The 19,060-nt window shown below is 44.2% G+C and overlaps 4 non-coding genes across 4 annotated transcripts; all 4 read left to right on the top strand.

The window, feature by feature from the left end:
- Nucleotides 1-2,754: 2,754 nt before the first annotated feature.
- Nucleotides 2,755-2,859, top strand: LOC138570758 (U6 spliceosomal RNA). The gene has a single exon (XR_011303789.1). It is a non-coding gene; the product is annotated as a U6 spliceosomal RNA (small nuclear RNA).
- Nucleotides 2,860-8,395: 5,536 nt separating this feature from the next.
- LOC138570757 (U6 spliceosomal RNA) lies at nt 8,396-8,500 on the top strand. The gene has a single exon (XR_011303788.1). It is a non-coding gene; the product is annotated as a U6 spliceosomal RNA (small nuclear RNA).
- A 2,495-nt stretch (nt 8,501-10,995) lies between these two features.
- On the top strand, nt 10,996-11,100 carry LOC138570756 (U6 spliceosomal RNA). Its single transcript, XR_011303787.1, has one exon. It is a non-coding gene; the product is annotated as a U6 spliceosomal RNA (small nuclear RNA).
- A 5,471-nt stretch (nt 11,101-16,571) lies between these two features.
- On the top strand, nt 16,572-16,676 carry LOC138570753 (U6 spliceosomal RNA). Its single transcript, XR_011303786.1, has one exon. It is a non-coding gene; the product is annotated as a U6 spliceosomal RNA (small nuclear RNA).
- Nucleotides 16,677-19,060: the final 2,384 nt, after the last annotated feature.

The following is a 19,060-nucleotide window of genomic DNA, read 5'->3' as shown; positions in this document are numbered from 1 at the left end:
GGAACTTTGGATGGACAGCCCTGCTGAGAGCAAAAGGATTACACAAAAGATAAGGGGGTCAGTGGGTCAAGGGATAGCACATCTGACTGTGAGTCAGTTTATTGTTAGTCCAAATCCTACCTGTTTCAACATTTTTCCAGGCTTTTTGTTTAATTTCTTAACAGATCCATTCCTATGCAGCTCAGCAACACATGTACTAATATTGGAATGATAATGGGAACATTGAATTGGCCCCTGCTCTGAAGGATGACACGTACATTTGTAAAGCATTCACTATTTTTAGCACATGACGGGACAGAAACTTTGTTAATTTGCAAGTCTTTATTTTTTAATTCATCTTTATTGATGAAGATTGAAATTGTATGTTCATAGGGGCTGACGCCTGGGCAGCGGCAGGCAATTTGGAGAACAGAAATATTATTCATACATATTAAACAACAACACAATACATTTTGCGCCAAATTCAACACTAATGCCTCAGGAGCCTTTTACTTGTGAGTCCTAGTGACTGAATGAACAGCCCCGTCCCCTTCAATTTCTTGACTTGTACTTTTAGAAGTGGCACGGTTCCCATTCGACCAAATTCAGTATTATCACTTTCCCCATTGTTGTGCACGCCAGCGTAAACTGCTTTAAGGTGCTATTTGCAAACATCGCTCTGAACTACAGCTTTATTTGCTTCTAGGCCTTTATCTTTAATTGGGGCTGAGCAGTGTACTCTGGATTTGGCTGCTTTTAGTTGGTTGATTTCTTTTTTGATTTCTGTAACCTTCAAAGAGTCCCATTGTGAAATACCATTGTCAGAATATGCTACAGTGCATGAAAACTTAAAATAAATGGTTGTGAGAGGGAGAGGGAGAGGGGGAGGGAGGGGGCGGGGGGAGAAAGAGAGCGGGCGGGAGGGAGGAAGGAGGGAGGGAAGGAGGAAGGGAGAGAAAGAGAGAGACAGAGAGAGAGGAAACAAAGAAAATATGGTATTCGGGGGTTGGGGGGCTATGTTTTTACATGGAAAAGATTTTAGGCTTTTAATCAAGTGGAAATGGCTCTGCCTGTTGATGCTTTGTTGAGTTGCTTGGAACATGCAAGGAAGGAGACCTGAAGCACTCCCAACCAGGTTGCATGTCTCCAAGTTACTGAAATCCCACAGACCTCCTCCCTGTGCCACAAAGTTCTGGGCACTGAGCTCTGTAGTTCCCCACAAGTCGCAAAGCACCCCAGATTTACTTTCTCAAAGTTGCTAGTGACTGCTACCCCACCTCGACCACTATATTTTCCCCAGATACTTGCTACTGTGGAGTAAGCAGGGCTAATAAAGAGGGAGAGGGGGTTTGCCTATGCAAATCATCTGCCAGGATCCTACCTGGCAGGTCATTCCATCTTACCAGCTGACACCTGGGCAGCGGCAGGTAATTTGGAGAACAGACATATACGGACAGGCCACAAAGCAAAGGTTGGGCCGTTGATTGAGGATCCCTTTAGCCATGCCTCCCTAAGTTACCGAGGTCCAGAAAAATTCCACCCTCAGCTCTCATAGAGAGGTCCTTGGCCGATCGTGGCCGATCAGGGGAGTAAAGGGTCGGGGGTGACTGCACACTGCCTCACCTTTTCACTGCTTTCTACAGTGGTAATGCTTTTGCAGAAGGGGCCAGTACAAGTGATTTTGTTCTGCGCTGTGGGAAAGTGGTTAATGTCAGTGGATAAATGTCAAACTACTTGCGCTGTTCAACACACATACATGCAGAGAAATAATGTTATGTTTTTTGGGGAGGATCTAGAGGGTCCTGCTGATGATTTATTAAACTGTCTGCTACTCTTTCTTTTACATAGAGTCTTCCCTGCCCAGGAATGTTTAAGGCATATTGTATGTCCCTCCCTTACAATGAAAACTCTGTTGAAAGCACAGAGGTACATAGGAATGGATCTGTTAAGAAATGAAACAAAAAGCCTGGAAAATGTCGAACCAGGTAGTATTTGGACTTACAAAAGACGGACTCACAGTCAAATGTGCTATCCGTTGACCCACTGACCCCCTTACCTTTTGTGTAATACTTTTGCTCTCAGTAGGGTTGTCCAAAGTTCTCTTCTTAAAGCGGCTTTCTTATAAAAAATCCTAGACCTGCTTTTTGTGGCACACATGCCTCATATCCCGTTGCTCTTGATAAACTCACATCATCTCCCCCCAATACAAGCTGTAAAAGATTTCCAGGCCTTATCCGAGCAAACTAGACGTGGGTCGAAGGTTCAGCAATCCTTAAATCAGCAGTAAAGTTAACATTGAAATCAGCCTCAGAATCTCTTCAAGGATGGTCCAACATCTATTGCTTACAGGGCTCAATCGGACAGCTTCTGGCACTGATGCCTTAAGCCACTTCCTGTTGTTGCCTTGTCCTTGATACAGCCATGGGCCCACATACACTCAGTGGTACAGAGTTTTTCTCATGTCTATGGGTCTATTGTGATGCTCTCAGGCTTGCATCACCCAGCCATTGTGATGGGGAGGGGTGTCATTTTGCAAGCACCCTGGAGCATGAATCTGTATATCTTCAAATATAATTGGCATTAAACCAAACCCTTTAGGACCAGATCAATACAGCAGCAAAGAATGCTTATTCATTGTTGTTTCCCTCTTCATTTCATACCACCCGATATTTAAATGGTGTTTGGACTTTCTACCCTCTGACATAAGGACATTTGGTATGGCAAACCTTTGACTAGATGTCCTAATCAATGGTTTGATTGACTCTCCCTTTGCACTTGCTTCAGCAACACATGTACTAATATTGGAATGATAATGTGAACATTAAATTGTCCCCTGCTCTAAAGGATGACACGCACATTCGTAAAGCATTCACTATTTTTGGCACATGACAGGACAGAAACTTTCTTAATTTGCAAGTCTTTATTTTTTAATACATGTTTTTTTAATGAAGATTGAAATTGTATGTTCATACATATTACACGACAACACAATACATTTTGCGCCAAATTCAACACTCATGCCTCAGGAGCCTTTTACTTGTGAGTCCTATTGACTGAATGAACAGCCCCCTCTCCTTCAATTTCTTGACTTGTACTTTTAGAAGTGGCACGCTTCTTTTGTTTTTTTATCCCATTTTACCAAACTCAGTTTTATCAGTTTCCACCTTGTTGTGCACTCCAGCGTAAACTGCTTTAAGGTGCTATTTGCAAACATTGTTCTGAACTACAGCTTTACTTGCTTCTAGGCCTTAATCTTTAATTGGGGCTGAGCAGTGTACTCTGGCTTTGGCTGCTTTTAGTTGGTTGGTTTCTTTTTTGATTTCTGTAACTTTCAAAGAGTCCCATTGTGAAATACCGTTGTCAGAATGTGCTACAGTGCATGAAAACTTAAAATAAATGGTTGTGAGAGGGAGAGGGGGAGGGAGGGGGCGGGGGGAGAAAGAGAGCGGGCGGGAGGGGGAAGGTTAAGGAGGGAGGGAGAGAGAGAGAGAGAGAGAGAGAGAGAGAGAGAGAGAGAGAGAGAGAGAGAGAGAGAGAGAGAGAGAGAGAGAGAGAGAGAGAGAGAGAGAGAGAGAGAGAGAGAAAACAAAGAAAATATGGTATTCGGGGGGGCTATGTTTTTACATGGAAAAGATTTTAGGCTTTTAATCAAGTGGAAAGAGGCTCTGTGGCTGGTATCTCAGCCTGTTGATGCTTTGTTGAGTTGCTTGGAACATGCAACAAAGGTGACCTGAAGCACTCCCGACCAGGTTGCATGTCTCTAATTTACTGAAATCCCACAGACCTCCTCCGTGTGCCACAAAGTACCTGAGCTCTGCAGTTGTTCCCCACAAGTCGCCAAGCTCCCCAGATTTACTTTCTCAGAGTTGCTAGTTACTGCTACCCCACCTCGACCACTATATTTTCCCCAGATACTTGCTACTGTGCAGAAAGCAGGGCTAAGAGAGAGGGAGAAGGGGTGTGCCTATGCAAATCATCTGCCAGGATCATTCCTGGGAGGTCATTCCATCCCACCAAATGACACCCGAGCAGCGGCACATAATTTGGAGAACAGAAATATTCGGACAGGCCACAAAGCAAAGGCTGGGCCGTTGATTGAGGAACCCTTTAGCCATGTCTCCCTAAGTTACCGAGGTCCAGAAAAATTCCACCCTCAGCTCTCATAGAGAGGTCCTTGGCCGATCGTGGCCGATCAGGGCCGTGAAGGGTCGGGGTGACTGCACACTGCCTCACCTTTTCACTGCTTTCTACAGCGGTAATGCTTTTGCAGAAGGGACCTGTACAAGTGATTTTATTCTGCGCTGTGGGAAAGTGACATTTAACCACTGGCATTAAGCAAACGACTTGCGCTGCTCAACGCACATACATGCAGAGAAATCATTTCATGTTTTTTGGGGAAGGTCTAGAGGGTCCTGCTGATTATTTATGAAGCTGTACGCTACTCTTGCTTTTACAGAGAGTCTTCCCTGCCCAGGAATGTTTAAGGCATACTGTATATCCCTCCCTTACAATGAAAACTCTGTTAAAAGCACAGAGGTACATAGGAATGGATCTGTTAAGAAATGAAACGAAAAACCTGGACAAAATGTCGAAACGGGTAGGATTTGGACTTAGCACATCTGACTGTGAGTCAGTTAATTGTATCTCTTCACCCACTGACCCCCTTTCCTTTTGTGTAATCCTTTTGCTCTCAATAGGATTTTCCAAAGTGGCTTTCATATAAAAGATCATAGACCTGCATTTTGTGGCACACAAGCCTCATATCCCGTTGCTCTTTATAAATTCACATCATCTCCCACCAATACAAGCTGTAAAAGATTTTCAGGGCTTAGCCAAGCAAACTAGACTTGGGTCGAAGGTTAAGCAATCCTTAAATCAGCAGCAGAGTTAACATTGAAATCAGCCTCAGAATCTCTTAAGGGATGGTCCAACATCTGTTGCTTGCAGCACGCAATGGGGCAGCCTGGGTGCTGACAGCTTAAGCCAGCTCCTGTTCTTGCCTTGTCCTTGATCCAGCCATGGGCCCACATGCACTCAGAGGAATAGAGTGTTTCTCGTGTCTATGGGTCTGCCGTGATGCTCTCACGCTTGCATCACCCAGCCTTCGTGATGGGGAGGGTGTGTCAATTTGCAAGCACCCTGCAGCATGAATCTGTTTATCTTTAAATATAATTGCCATTAAACCAAACCCTTTAGGACCGGATCAATACGGCAGAAAAAGAATGCTGATGTATTGCTGTTTGCCTCTTAATTTCATACCATCCAACATATAAATGGTGTTTGGTCAATGATTTGCCATATCAAATGTCCTTATGTCACAGGCAGAAAGTTCAGAGGTCCTAATCAATGGTTTGGTTGGCTCTCCCTTTGCGCTTGCCTTAAGGCGCCAGCACCAGAGGCTGCCCGATTGCGCCCTGAAAGCAACCAATGTTGACCCATCCTTTAAGAGATTCTGAGGCTGATTTCAATGTTATTTTTGCTGCTGATTTAACGATTGCTCAACCTTCGACCCACGTCTAGTTTCCTTGGCTATGCCCTTGACATCTTTTACAGCTTGCATTGGTGGGAGATGATGTGAGTTTATCGAGAGCAACGGGATATGAGGCATGTGGGCCATAAAAAACAGCTCTGGGATTTTTTTTTAATAAGAAAGCCCCTTTAAGTAGGGAACTTTGGATGGACAGCCCTGCTGAGAGCAAAAGGATTACACAAAAGATAAGGGGGTCAGTGGGTCAAGGGATAGCACATCTGACTGTGAGTCAGTTTATTGTTAGTCCAAATCCTACCTGTTTCAACATTTTTCCAGGCTTTTTGTTTAATTTCTTAACAGATCCATTCCTATGTAGCTCAGCAACACATGTACTAATATTGGAATGATAATGGGAACATTGAATTGGCCCCTGCTCTGAAGGATGACACGTACATTTGTAAAGCATTCACTATTTTTAGCACATGACGGGACAGAAACTTTGTTAATTTGCAAGTCTTTATTTTTTAATTCATCTTTATTGATGAAGATTGAAATTGTATGTTCATAGGGGCTGACGCCTGGGCAGCGGCAGGCAATTTGGAGAACAGAAATATTATTCATACATATTAAACAACAACACAATACATTTTGCGCCAAATTCAACACTAATGCCTCAGGAGCCTTTTACTTGTGAGTCCTAGTGACTGAATGAACAGCCCCGTCCCCTTCAATTTCTTGACTTGTACTTTTAGAAGTGGCACGGTTCCCATTCGACCAAATTCAGTATTATCACTTTCCCCATTGTTGTGCACGCCAGCGTAAACTGCTTTAAGGTGCTATTTGCAAACATCGCTCTGAACTACAGCTTTATTTGTTTCTAGGCCTTTATCTTTAATTGGGGCTGAGCAGTGTACTCTGGATTTGGCTGCTTTTAGTTGGTTGATTTCTTTTTTGATTTCTGTAACCTTCAAAGAGTCCCATTGTGAAATACCATTGTCAGAATATGCTACAGTGCATGAAAACTTAAAATAAATGGTTGTGAGAGGGAGAGGGAGAGGGGGAGGGAGGGGGCGGGGGGAGAAAGAGAGCGGGCGGGAGGGAGGAAGGAGGGAGGGAAGGAGGAAGGGAGAGAGAGAGACAGAGAGAGAGGAAACAAAGAAAATATGGTATTCGGGGGTTGGGGGGCTATGTTTTTACATGGAAAAGATTTTAGGCTTTTAATCAAGTGGAAATGGCTCTGCCTGTTGATGCTTTGTTGAGTTGCTTGGAACATGCAAGGAAGGAGACCTGAAGCACTCCCAACCAGATTGCATGTCTCCAAGTTACTGAAATCCCACAGACCTCCTCCCTGTGCCACAAAGTTCTGGGCACTGAGCTCTGTAGTTCCCCACAAGTCGCAAAGCACCCCAGATTTACTTTCTCAAAGTTGCTAGTGACTGCTACCCCACCTCGACCACTATATTTTCCCCAGATACTTGCTACTGTGGAGTAAGCAGGGCTAATAAAGAGGGAGAGGGGGTTTGCCTATGCAAATCATCTGCCAGGATCCTACCTGGCAGGTCATTCCATCTTACCAGCTGACACCTGGGCAGCGGCAGGTAATTTGGAGAACAGACATATACGGACAGGCCACAAAGCAAAGGTTGGGCCGTTGATTGAGGATCCCTTTAGCCATGCCTCCCTAAGTTACCGAGGTCCAGAAAAATTCCACCCTCAGCTCTCATAGAGAGGTCCTTGGCCGATCGTGGCCGATCAGGGGAGTAAAGGGTCGGGGGTGACTGCACACTGCCTCACCTTTTCACTGCTTTCTACAGTGGTAATGCTTTTGCAGAAGGGGCCAGTACAAGTGATTTTGTTCTGCGCTGTGGGAAAGTGGTTAATGTCAGTGGATAAATGTCAAACTACTTGCGCTGTTCAACACACATACATGCAGAGAAATAATGTTATGTTTTTTGGGGAAGATCTAGAGGGTCCTGCTGATGATTTATTAAACTGTCTGCTACTCTTTCTTTTACATAGAGTCTTCCCTGCCCAGGAATGTTTAAGGCATATTGTATGTCCCTCCCTTACAATGAAAACTCTGTTGAAAGCACAGAGGTACATAGGAATGGATCTGTTAAGAAATGAAACAAAAAGCCTGGAAAATGTCGAACCAGGTAGTATTTGGACTTACAAAAGACGGACTCACAGTCAAATGTGCTATCCGTTGACCCACTGACCCCCTTACCTTTTGTGTAATACTTTTGCTCTCAGTAGGGTTGTCCAAAGTTCTCTTCTTAAAGCGGCTTTCTTATAAAAAATCCTAGACCTGCTTTTTGTGGCACACATGCCTCATATCCCGTTGCTCTTGATAAACTCACATAATCTCCCCCCAATACAAGCTGTAAAAGATTTCCAGGCCTTATCCGAGCAAACTAGACGTGGGTCGAAGGTTCAGCAATCCTTAAATCAGCAGTAAAGTTAACATTGAAATCAGCCTCAGAATCTCTTCAAGGATGGTCCAACATCTATTGCTTACAGGGCTCAATCGGACAGCTTCTGGCACTGATGCCTTAAGCCACTTCCTGTTGTTGCCTTGTCCTTGATACAGCCATGGGCCCACATACACTCAGTGGTACAGAGTTTTTCTCATGTCTATGGGTCTATTGTGATGCTCTCAGGCTTGCATCACCCAGCCATTGTGATGGGGAGGGGTGTCATTTTGCAAGCACCCTGGAGCATGAATCTGTATATCTTCAAACATAATTGGCATTAAACCAAACCCTTTAGGACCAGATCAATACAGCAGCAAAGAATGCTTATTCATTGTTGTTTCCCTCTTCATTTCATACCACCCGATATTTAAATGGTGTTTGGACTTTCTACCCTCTGACATAAGGACATTTGGTATGGCAAACCTTTGACTAGATGTCCTAATCAATGGTTTGATTGACTCTCCCTTTGCACTTGCTTCAGCAACACATGTACTAATATTGGAATGATAATGTGAACATTAAATTGTCCCCTGCTCTAAAGGATGACACGCACATTCGTAAAGCATTCACTATTTTTGGCACATGACAGGACAGAAACTTTCTTAATTTGCAAGTCTTTATTTTTTAATACATGTTTTTTTAATGAAGATTGAAATTGTATGTTCATACATATTACACGACAACACAATACATTTTGCGCCAAATTCAACACTCATGCCTCAGGAGCCTTTTACTTGTGAGTCCTATTGACTGAATGAACAGCCCCCTCTCCTTCAATTTCTTGACTTGTACTTTTAGAAGTGGCACGCTTCTTTTGTTTTTTTATCCCATTTTACCAAACTCCGTTTTATCAGTTTCCACCTTGTTGTGCACTCCAGCGTAAACTGCTTTAAGGTGCTATTTGCAAACATTGTTCTGAACTACAGCTTTACTTGCTTCTAGGCCTTAATCTTTAATTGGGGCTGAGCAGTGTACTCTGGCTTTGGCTGCTTTTAGTTGGTTGGTTTCTTTTTTGATTTCTGTAACTTTCAAAGAGTCCCATTGTGCAATACCGTTGTCAGAATGTGCTACAGTGCATGAAAACTTAAAATAAATGGTTGTGAGAGGGAGAGGGGGAGGGAGGGGGCGGGGGGAGAAAGAGAGCGGGCGGGAGGGGGAAGGTTAAGGAGGGAGGGAGAGAGAGAGAGAGAGAGAGAGAGAGAGAGAGAGAGAGAGAGAGAGAGAGAGAGAGAGAGAGAGAGAGAGAGAGAGAGAGAGAGAGAGAGAGAGAAAACAAAGAAAATATGGTATTCGGGGGGGCTATGTTTTTACATGGAAAAGATTTTAGGCTTTTAATCAAGTGGAAAGAGGCTCTGTGGCTGGTATCTCAGCCTGTTGATGCTTTGTTGAGTTGCTTGGAACATGCAACAAAGGTGACCTGAAGCACTCCCGACCAGGTTGCATGTCTCTAATTTACTGAAATCCCACAGACCTCCTCCGTGTGCCACAAAGTACCTGAGCTCTGCAGTTGTTCCCCACAAGTCGCCAAGCTCCCCAGATTTACTTTCTCAGAGTTGCTAGTTACTGCTACCCCACCTCGACCACTATATTTTCCCCAGATACTTGCTACTGTGCAGAAAGCAGGGCTAAGAGAGAGGGAGAAGGGGTGTGCCTATGCAAATCATCTGCCAGGATCATTCCTGGGAGGTCATTCCATCCCACCAAATGACACCCGAGCAGCGGCACATAATTTGGAGAACAGAAATATTCGGACAGGCCACAAAGCAAAGGCTGGGCCGTTGATTGAGGAACCCTTTAGCCATGTATCCCTAAGTTACCGAGGTCCAGAAAAATTCCACCCTCAGCTCTCATAGAGAGGTCCTTGGCCGATCGTGGCCGATCAGGGCCGTGAAGGGTCGGGGTGACTGCACACTGCCTCACCTTTTCACTGCTTTCTACAGCGGTAATGCTTTTGCAGAAGGGACCTGTACAAGTGATTTTATTCTGCGCTGTGGGAAAGTGACATTTAACCACTGGCATTAAGCAAACGACTTGCGCTGCTCAACGCACATACATGCAGAGAAATAATGTTATGTTTTTTGGGGAAGATCTAGAGGGTCCTGCTGATGATTTATTAAACTGTCTGCTACTCTTTCTTTTACATAGAGTCTTCCCTGCCCAGGAATGTTTAAGGCATATTGTATGTCCCTCCCTTACAATGAAAACTCTGTTGAAAGCACAGAGGTACATAGGAATGGATCTGTTAAGAAATGAAACAAAAAGCCTGGAAAATGTCGAACCAGGTAGTATTTGGACTTACAAAAGACGGACTCACAGTCAAATGTGCTATCCGTTGACCCACTGACCCCCTTACCTTTTGTGTAATACTTTTGCTCTCAGTAGGGTTGTCCAAAGTTCTCTTCTTAAAGCGGCTTTCTTATAAAAAATCCTAGACCTGCTTTTTGTGGCACACATGCCTCATATCCCGTTGCTCTTGATAAACTCACATCATCTCCCCCCAATACAAGCTGTAAAAGATTTCCAGGCCTTATCCGAGCAAACTAGACGTGGGTCGAAGGTTCAGCAATCCTTAAATCAGCAGTAAAGTTAACATTGAAATCAGCCTCAGAATCTCTTCAAGGATGGTCCAACATCTATTGCTTACAGGGCTCAATCGGACAGCTTCTGGCACTGATGCCTTAAGCCACTTCCTGTTGTTGCCTTGTCCTTGATACAGCCATGGGCCCACATACACTCAGTGGTACAGAGTTTTTCTCATGTCTATGGGTCTATTGTGATGCTCTCAGGCTTGCATCACCCAGCCATTGTGATGGGGAGGGGTGTCATTTTGCAAGCACCCTGGAGCATGAATCTGTATATCTTCAAATATAATTGGCATTAAACCAAACCCTTTAGGACCAGATCAATACAGCAGCAAAGAATGCTTATTCATTGTTGTTTCCCTCTTCATTTCATACCACCCGATATTTAAATGGTGTTTGGACTTTCTACCCTCTGACATAAGGACATTTGGTATGGCAAACCTTTGACTAGATGTCCTAATCAATGGTTTGATTGACTCTCCCTTTGCACTTGCTTCAGCAACACATGTACTAATATTGGAATGATAATGTGAACATTAAATTGTCCCCTGCTCTAAAGGATGACACGCACATTCGTAAAGCATTCACTATTTTTGGCACATGACAGGACAGAAACTTTCTTAATTTGCAAGTCTTTATTTTTTAATACATGTTTTTTTAATGAAGATTGAAATTGTATGTTCATACATATTACACGACAACACACTACATTTTGCGCCAAATTCAACACTCATGCCTCAGGAGCCTTTTACTTGTGAGTCCTATTGACTGAATGAACAGCCCCCTCTCCTTCAATTTCTTGACTTGTACTTTTAGAAGTGGCAAGCTTCTTTTGTTTTTTTATCCCATTTTACCAAACTCCGTTTTATCAGTTTCCACCTTGTTGTGCACTCCAGCGTAAACTGCTTTAAGGTGCTATTTGCAAACATTGTTCTGAACTACAGCTTTACTTGCTTCTAGGCCTTAATCTTTAATTGGGGCTGAGCAGTGTACTCTGGCTTTGGCTGCTTTTAGTTGGTTGGTTTCTTTTTTGATTTCTGTAACTTTCAAAGAGTCCCATTGTGAAATACCGTTGTCAGAATGTGCTACAGTGCATGAAAACTTAAAATAAATGGTTGTGAGAGGGAGAGGGGGAGGGAGGGGGCGGGGGGAGAAAGAGAGCGGGCGGGAGGGGGGAAGGTTAAGGAGGGAGAGAGAGAGAGAGAGAGAGAGAGAGAGAGAGAGAGAGAGAAAAAACAAAGAAAATATGGTATTCGGGGGGGCTATGTTTTTACATGGAAAAGATTTTAGGCTTTTAATCAAGTGGAAAGAGGCTCTGTGGCTGGTATCTCAGCCTGTTGATGCTTTGTTGAGTTGCTTGGAACATGCAACAAAGGTGACCTGAAGCACTCCCGACCAGGTTGCATGTCTCTAATTTACTGAAATCCCACAGACCTCCTCCGTGTGCCACAAAGTACCTGAGCTCTGCAGTTGTTCCCCACAAGTCGCCAAGCTCCCCAGATTTACTTTCTCAGAGTTGCTAGTTACTGCTACCCCACCTCGACCACTATATTTTCCCCAGATACTTGCTACTGTGCAGAAAGCAGGGCTAAGAGAGAGGGAGAAGGGGTGTGCCTATGCAAATCATCTGCCAGGATCATTCCTGGGAGGTCATTCCATCCCACCAAATGACACCCGAGCAGCGGCACATAATTTGGAGAACAGAAATATTCGGACAGGCCACAAAGCAAAGGCTGGGCCGTTGATTGAGGAACCCTTTAGCCATGTCTCCCTAAGTTACCGAGGTCCAGAAAAATTCCACCCTCAGCTCTCATAGAGAGGTCCTTGGCCGATCGTGGCCGATCAGGGCCGTGAAGGGTCGGGGTGACTGCACACTGCCTCACCTTTTCACTGCTTTCTACAGCGGTAATGCTTTTGCAGAAGGGACCTGTACAAGTGATTTTATTCTGCGCTGTGGGAAAGTGACATTTAACCACTGGCATTAAGCAAACGACTTGCGCTGCTCAACGCACATACATGCAGAGAAATCATTTCATGTTTTTTGGGGAAGGTCTAGAGGGTCCTGCTGATTATTTATGAAGCTGTACGCTACTCTTGCTTTTACAGAGAGTCTTCCCTGCCCAGGAATGTTTAAGGCATACTGTATATCCCTCCCTTACAATGAAAACTCTGTTAAAAGCACAGAGGTACATAGGAATGGATCTGTTAAGAAATGAAACGAAAAACCTGGACAAAATGTCGAAACGGGTAGGATTTGGACTTAGCACATCTGACTGTGAGTCAGTTAATTGTATCTCTTCACCCACTGACCCCCTTTCCTTTTGTGTAATCCTTTTGCTCTCAATAGGATTTTCCAAAGTGGCTTTCATATAAAAGATCATAGACCTGCATTTTGTGGCACACAAGCCTCATATCCCGTTGCTCTTTATAAATTCACATCATCTCCCACCAATACAAGCTGTAAAAGATTTTCAGGGCTTAGCCAAGCAAACTAGACTTGGGTCGAAGGTTAAGCAATCCTTAAATCAGCAGCAGAGTTAACATTGAAATCAGCCTCAGAATCTCTTAAGGGATGGTCCAACATCTGTTGCTTGCAGCACGCAATGGGGCAGCCTGGGTGCTGACAGCTTAAGCCAGCTCCTGTTCTTGCCTTGTCCTTGATCCAGCCATGGGCCCACATGCACTCAGAGGAATAGAGTGTTTCTCGTGTCTATGGGTCTGCCGTGATGCTCTCACGCTTGCATCACCCAGCCTTCGTGATGGGGAGGGTGTGTCAATTTGCAAGCACCCTGCAGCATGAATCTGTTTATCTTTAAATATAATTGCCATTAAACCAAACCCTTTAGGACCGGATCAATACGGCAGAAAAAGAATGCTGATGTATTGCTGTTTGCCTCTTAATTTCATACCATCCAACATATAAATGGTGTTTGGTCAATGATTTGCCATATCAAATGTCCTTATGTCACAGGCAGAAAGTTCAGAGGTCCTAATCAATGGTTTGGTTGGCTCTCCCTTTGCGCTTGCCTTAAGGCGCCAGCACCAGAGGCTGCCCGATTGCGCCCTGAAAGCAACCAATGTTGACCCATCCTTTAAGAGATTCTGAGGCTGATTTCAATGTTATTTTTGCTGCTGATTTAACGATTGCTCAACCTTCGACCCACGTCTAGTTTCCTTGGCTATGCCCTTGACATCTTTTACAGCTTGCATTGGTGGGAGATGATGTGAGTTTATCGAGAGCAACGGGATATGAGGCATGTGGGCCATAAAAAACAGCTCTGGGATTTTTTTTTAATAAGAAAGCCCCTTTAAGTAGGGAACTTTGGATGGACAGCCCTGCTGAGAGCAAAAGGATTACACAAAAGATAAGGGGGTCAGTGGGTCAAGGGATAGCACATCTGACTGTGAGTCAGTTTATTGTTAGTCCAAATCCTACCTGTTTCAACATTTTTCCAGGCTTTTTGTTTAATTTCTTAACAGATCCATTCCTATGTAGCTCAGCAACACATGTACTAATATTGGAATGATAATGGGAACATTGAATTGGCCCCTGCTCTGAAGGATGACACGTACATTTGTAAAGCATTCACTATTTTTAGCACATGACGGGACAGAAACTTTGTTAATTTGCAAGTCTTTATTTTTTAATTCATCTTTATTGATGAAGATTGAAATTGTATGTTCATAGGGGCTGACGCCTGGGCAGCGGCAGGCAATTTGGAGAACAGAAATATTATTCATACATATTAAACAACAACACAATACATTTTGCGCCAAATTCAACACTAATGCCTCAGGAGCCTTTTACTTGTGAGTCCTAGTGACTGAATGAACAGCCCCGTCCCCTTCAATTTCTTGACTTGTACTTTTAGAAGTGGCACGGTTCCCATTCGACCAAATTCAGTATTATCACTTTCCCCATTGTTGTGCACGCCAGCGTAAACTGCTTTAAGGTGCTATTTGCAAACATCGCTCTGAACTACAGCTTTATTTGCTTCTAGGCCTTTATCTTTAATTGGGGCTGAGCAGTGTACTCTGGATTTGGCTGCTTTTAGTTGGTTGATTTCTTTTTTGATTTCTGTAACCTTCAAAGAGTCCCATTGTGAAATACCATTGTCAGAATATGCTACAGTGCATGAAAACTTAAAATAAATGGTTGTGAGAGGGAGAGGGAGAGGGGGAGGGAGGGGGCGGGGGGAGAAAGAGAGCGGGCGGGAGGGAGGAAGGAGGGAGGGAAGGAGGAAGGGAGAGAGAGAGACAGAGAGAGAGGAAACAAAGAAAATATGGTATTCGGGGGTTGGGGGGCTATGTTTTTACATGGAAAAGATTTTAGGCTTTTAATCAAGTGGAAATGGCTCTGCCTGTTGATGCTTTGTTGAGTTGCTTGGAACATGCAAGGAAGGAGACCTGAAGCACTCCCAACCAGGTTGCATGTCTCCAAGTTACTGAAATCCCACAGACCTCCTCCCTGTGCCACAAAGTTCTGGGCACTGAGCTCTGTAGTTCCCCACAAGTCGCAAAGCACCCCAGATTTACTTTCTCAAAGTTGCTAGTGACTGCTACCCCACCTCGACCACTATATTTTCCCCAGATACTTGCTACTGTGGAGTAAGCAGGGCTAATAAAGAGGGAGAGGGGGTTTGCCTATGCAAATCATCTGCCAGGATCCTACCTGGCAGGTCATTCCATCTTACCAGCTGACACCTGGGCAGCGGCAGGTAATTTGGAGAACAGACATATACGGACAGGCCACAAAGCAAAGGTTGGGCCGTTGATTGAGGATCCCTTTAGCCATGCCTCCCTAAGTTACCGAGGTCCAGAAAAATTCCACCCTCAGCTCTCATAGAGAGGTCCTTGGCCGATCGTGGCCGATCAGGGGAGTAAAGGGTCGGGGGTGACTGCACACTGCCTCACCTTTTCACTGCTTTCTACAGTGGTAATGCTTTTGCAGAAGGGGCCAGTACAAGTGATTTTGTTCTGCGCTGTGGGAAAGTGGTTAATGTCAGTGGATAAATGTCAAACTACTTGCGCTGTTCAACACACATACATGCAGAGAAATAATGTTATGTTTTTTGGGGAAGATCTAGAGGGTCCTGCTGATGATTTATTAAACTGTCTGCTACTCTTTCTTTTACATAGAGTCTTCCCTGCCCAGGAATGTTTAAGGCATATTGTATGTCCCTCCCTTACAATGAAAACTCTGTTGAAAGCACAGAGGTACATAGGAATGGATCTGTTAAGAAATGAAACAAAAAGCCTGGAAAATGTCGAACCAGGTAGTATTTGGACTTACAAAAGACGGACTCACAGTCAAATGTGCTATCCGTTGACCCACTGACCCCCTTACCTTTTGTGTAATACTTTTGCTCTCAGTAGGGTTGTCCAAAGTTCTCTTCTTAAAGCGGCTTTCTTATAAAAAATCCTAGACCTGCTTTTTGTGGCACACATGCCTCATATCCCGTTGCTCTTGATAAACTCACATCATCTCCCCCCAATACAAGCTGTAAAAGATTTCCAGGCCTTATCCGAGCAAACTAGACGTGGGTCGAAGGTTCAGCAATCCTTAAATCAGCAGTAAAGTTAACATTGAAATCAGCCTCAGAATCTCTTCAAGGATGGTCCAACATCTATTGCTTACAGGGCTCAATCGGACAGCTTCTGGCACTGATGCCTTAAGCCACTTCCTGTTGTTGCCTTGTCCTTGATACAGCCATGGGCCCACATACACTCAGTGGTACAGAGTTTTTCTCATGTCTATGGGTCTATTGTGATGCTCTCAGGCTTGCATCACCCAGCCATTGTGATGGGGAGGGGTGTCATTTTGCAAGCACCCTGGAGCATGAATCTGTATATCTTCAAATATAATTGGCATTAAACCAAACCCTTTAGGACCAGATCAATACAGCAGCAAAGAATGCTTATTCATTGTTGTTTCCCTCTTCATTTCATACCACCCGATATTTAAATGGTGTTTGGACTTTCTACCCTCTGACATAAGGACATTTGGTATGGCAAACCTTTGACTAGATGTCCTAATCAATGGTTTGATTGACTCTCCCTTTGCACTTGCTTCAGCAACACATGTACTAATATTGGAATGATAATGTGAACATTAAATTGTCCCCTGCTCTAAAGGATGACACGCACATTCGTAAAGCATTCACTATTTTTGGCACATGACAGGACAGAAACTTTCTTAATTTGCAAGTCTTTATTTTTTAATACATGTTTTTTTAATGAAGATTGAAATTGTATGTTCATACATATTACACGACAACACAATACATTTTGCGCCAAATTCAACACTCATGCCTCAGGAGCCTTTTACTTGTGAGTCCTATTGACTGAATGAACAGCCCCCTCTCCTTCAATTTCTTGACTTGTACTTTTAGAAGTGGCAAGCTTCTTTTGTTTTTTTATCCCATTTTACCAAACTCCGTTTTATCAGTTTCCACCTTGTTGTGCACTCCAGCGTAAACTGCGTTAAGGTGCTATTTGCAAACATTGTTCTGAACTACAGCTTTACTTGCTTCTAGGCCTTAATCTTTAATTGGGGCTGAGCAGTGTACTCTGGCTTTGGCTGCTTTTAGTTGGTTGGTTTCTTTTTTGATTTCTGTAACTTTCAAAGAGTCCCATTGTGAAATACCGTTGTCAGAATGTGCTACAGTGCATGAAAACTTAAAATAAATGGTTGTGAGAGGGAGAGGGGGAGGGAGGGGGCGGGGGGAGAAAGAGAGCGGGCGGGAGGGGGAAGGTTAAGGAGGGAGGGAGAGAGAGAGAGAGAGAGAGAGAGAGAGAGAGAGAGAGAGAGAGAGAGAGAAAAAACAAAGAAAATATGGTATTCGGGGGGGCTATGTTTTTACATGGAAAAGATTTTAGGCTTTTAATCAAGTGGAAAGAGGCTCTGTGGCTGGTATCTCAGCCTGTTGATGCTTTGTTGAGTTGCTTGGAACATGCAACAAAGGTGACCTGAAGCACTCCCGACCAGGTTGCATGTCTCTAATTTACTGAAATCCCACAGACCTCCTCCGTGTGCCACAAAGTACCTGAGCTCTGCAGTTGTTCCCCACAAGTCGCCAAGCTCCCCAGATTTACTTTCTCAGAGTTGCTAGTTACTGCTACCCCACCTCGACCACTATATTTTCCCCAGATACTTGCTACTGTGCAGAAAGCAGGGCTAAGAGAGAGGGAGAAGGGGTGTGCCTATGCAAATCATCTGCCAGGATCATTCCTGGGAGGTCATTCCATCCCACCAAATGACACCCGAGCAGCGGCACATAATTTGGAGAACAGAAATATTCGGACAGGCCACAAAGCAAAGGCTGGGCCGTTGATTGAGGAACCCTTTAGCCATGTCTCCCTAAGTTACCGAGGTCCAGAAAAATTCCACCCTCAGCTCTCATAGAGAGGTCCTTGGCCGATCGTGGCCGATCAGGGCCGTGAAGGGTCGGGGTGACTGCACACTGCCTCACCTTTTCACTGCTTTCTACAGCGGTAATGCTTTTGCAGAAGGGACCTGTACAAGTGATTTTATTCTGCGCTGTGGGAAAGTGACATTTAACCACTGGCATTAAGCAAACGACTTGCGCTGCTCAACGCACATACATGCAGAGAAATCATTTCATGTTTTTTGGGGAAGGTCTAGAGGGTCCTGCTGATTATTTATGAAGCTGTACGCTACTCTTGCTTTTACAGAGAGTCTTCCCTGCCCAGGAATGTTTAAGGCATACTGTATATCCCTCCCTTACAATGAAAACTCTGTTAAAAGCACAGAGGTACATAGGAATGGATCTGTTAAGAAATGAAACGAAAAACCTGGACAAAATGTCGAAACGGGTAGGATTTGGACTTAGCACATCTGACTGTGAGTCAGTTAATTGTATCTCTTCACCCACTGACCCCCTTTCCTTTTGTGTAATCCTTTTGCTCTCAATAGGATTTTCCAAAGTGGCTTTCATATAAAAGATCATAGACCTGCATTTTGTGGCACACAAGCCTCATATCCCGTTGCTCTTTATAAATTCACATCATCTCCCACCAATACAAGCTGTAAAAGATTTTCAGGGCTTAGCCAAGCAAACTAGACTTGGGTCGAAGGTTAAGCAATCCTTAAATCAGCAGCAGAGTTAACATTGAAATCAGCCTCAGAATCTCTTAAGGGATGGTCCAACATCTGTTGCTTGCAGCACGCAATGGGGCAGCCTGGGTGCTGACAGCTTAAGCCAGCTCCTGTTCTTGCCTTGTCCTTGATCCAGCCATGGGCCCACATGCACTCAGAGGAATAGAGTGTTTCTCGTGTCTATGGGTCTGCCGTGATGCTCTCACGCTTGCATCACCCAGCCTTCGTGATGGGGAGGGTGTGTCAATTTGCAAGCACCCTGCAGCATGAATCTGTTTATCTTTAAATATAATTGCCATTAAACCAAACCCTTTAGGACCGGATCAATACGGCAGAAAAAGAATGCTGATGTATTGCTGTTTGCCTCTTAATTTCATACCATCCAACATATAAATGGTGTTTGGTCAATGATTTGCCATATCAAATGTCCTTATGT

This window comes from Ambystoma mexicanum, chromosome 2q (assembly GCF_040938575.1).
Source record: "Ambystoma mexicanum isolate Mex_15411 chromosome 2q, UKY_AmexF1_1, whole genome shotgun sequence".
NCBI classification, from domain to species: domain Eukaryota; kingdom Metazoa; phylum Chordata; class Amphibia; order Caudata; family Ambystomatidae; genus Ambystoma; species Ambystoma mexicanum.
The sequence above is the reverse complement of the archived record's forward strand: the minus strand, read 5'-3'. Positions and strand labels throughout refer to the sequence as shown.